We start from the raw sequence: 2,500 nt of genomic DNA, 5'->3' as shown, positions 1-2,500 counted from the left end.
CATGGGTTGGTTTTGGTCTACCATGGGTTGGGATTTTCGGGTTTTTATACCATGGGTACCGAAAACAAGAAAAATAGCAGTCTGCAGCCTGTAAAACTCTGGGCTTCGCCTACTACACGTTTGACCCCTGTGTTGGAAGGACATAGCCCATCCCGTGTGTAAGGGGGGCTCCAGGGGAAGAAGGCAGAGAACGGCCTGGAGGTCTTCTGGAGGCTCCAGAGGAGGGGGAACACGTCGCGTGTGAGGCCGAAACGGCTCACCATGTCGGACTGAATAGTGTAGTGAGTAGCCCCGAGTCTGGAGGTCTTTAGGACCCTCCAGAGGAGGGGGAACACGTCGCGTGTGAGGCCGAAACGGCTCACCATGTCGGACTGAATAGTGCAGCGAGTAGCCCAGAGTCTGGAGGTCTTTAGGACCCTCCAGAGGAGGGGGAACACGTCGCGTGTGAGTCCGAAAAGGCTCACCATGTCGGACTGAATAGTGTAGTGAGTGACCCCAAGCCTGGAGGTCTTTAGGACCCTCCAGAGGAGGGGGAACACGTCGCGTGTGAGTCCGAAACGGCTCACCATGTCGGACTGAATAGTGTAGTGAGTGACCCCAAGCCTGGAGGTCTTTAGGACCCTCCAGAGGAGGGGGAACACGTCGCGTGTGAGTCCGAAACGGCTCACCATGTCGGACTGAATAGTGTAGTGAGTGACCCCAAGCCTGGAGGTCTTTAGGACCCTCCAGAGGAGGGGGAACACGTCGCGTGTGAGTCCGACACGGCTCACCATGTCGGACTGAATAGTGTAGTGAGTGACCCCAAGCCTGGAGGTCTTTAGGACCCTCCAGAGGAGGGGGAACACGTCGCGTGTGAGTCCGAAACGGCTCACCATGTCGGACTGAATAGTGTAGTGAGTGACCCCAAGCCTGGAGGTCTTTAGGACCCTCCAGAGGAGGGGGAACACGTCGCGTGTGAGTCCGACACGGCTCACCATGTCGGACTGAATAGTGTAGTGAGTGACCCCAAGCCTGGAGGTGTTTAGGACCCTCCACAGGAGGGGGAACACGTCGCGTGTGAGTCCGACACGGCTCACCATGTCGGACTGAATAGTGTAGTGAGTGACCCCAAGCCTGGAGGTCTTTAGGACCCTCCAGAGGAGGGGGAACACGTCGCGTGTGAGTCCGACACGGCTCACCATGTCGGACTGAATAGTGTAGTGAGTGACCCCAAGCCTGGAGGTCTTTAGGACCCTCCAGAGGAGGGGGAACACGTCGCGTGTGAGTCCGAAACGGCTCACCATGTCGGACTGAATAGTGTAGTGAGTGACCCCAAGCCTGGAGGTCCTGTGGACCCTCCAGAGGAGGGGGAACACGTCGCGTGAGAGTCCGAAAAGGCTCACCATGTCGGACTGAATAGTGTAGTGAGTGACCCCAAGCCTGGAGGTCCTGTGGACCCTCCAGAGGAGGGGGAACACGTCGTGTGTGAGTCCGAAAAGGCTCACCATGTCGGACTGAATAGTGTAGTGAGTGACCCCAAGCCTGGAGGTCCTGTGGACCCTCCAGAGGAGGGGGAACACGTCGCGTGAGAGTCCGAAAAGGCTCACCATGTCGGACTGAATAGTGTAGTGAGTGACCCCAAGCCTGGAGGTCCTGTGGACCCTCCAGAGGAGGGGGAACACGTCGTGTGTGAGTCCGAAAAGGCTCACCATGTCGGACTGAGTGGAGCAGTGAGTGACCCCAAGCCTGGAGGTCCTGTGGACCCTCCAGAGGAGGGGGAACACGTCGCGTGTGAGTCCGAAAAGGCTCACCATGTCGGACTGAATAGTGTAGTGAGTGACCCCAAGCCTGGAGGTCCTGTGGACCCTCCAGAGGAGGGGGAACACGTCGTGTGTGAGTCCGAAAAGGCTCACCATGTCGGACTGAGTGGAGCAGTGAGTGACCCCAAGCCTGGAGGTCCTGTGGACCCTCCAGAGGAGGGGGAACACGTCGCGTGTGAGTCCGAAAAGGCTCACCATGTCGGACTGAATAGTGTAGTGAGTGACCCCAAGCCTGGATGAATTCAATTTAAATTTGTGCTACCATGGGACGTCTTTTGGTAATTGAACAGAGTCTTTTCTGTAATTCTGCAAAAACGCAACCCATGGTGCACTAACTATGGGACTCTGTCTGATTTTGAGGAAAAAGAGAAAAATCCAAAAATCAGACAGAGTCTTTTCTCAGTGGTCTACCAGGGGCAGCTTTTAGTATACCATGGGTTGGTTTTAGTATACCATGGGTTGGTTTTAGTCTACCATGGGTTGGGATTTTCGAGTTTTTACACCAGGGGTACCGAAAACAAGAAAAATAGCAGTCTGCAGCCTGTAAAACCCTGGGCTTCGCCTACTACACGTTTGACCCCTGTGTTGGAAGGACATACCACCATCCTAGTATAGGTCGGAGACAGTAGGTGCACAGTCAAGAGGATGACTGGAGGCCCCGCGTCCTTACGAGGAGCGTTCGACGGAAATTGCATAAGCGG

This window comes from Micromesistius poutassou, assembly GCF_964030765.1.
Source record: "Micromesistius poutassou genome assembly, contig: SCAFFOLD_3293, whole genome shotgun sequence".
In the NCBI taxonomy this organism is placed as follows: Eukaryota; Metazoa; Chordata; class Actinopteri; order Gadiformes; family Gadidae; genus Micromesistius; species Micromesistius poutassou.
This window is presented reverse-complemented; position numbering follows the sequence as displayed.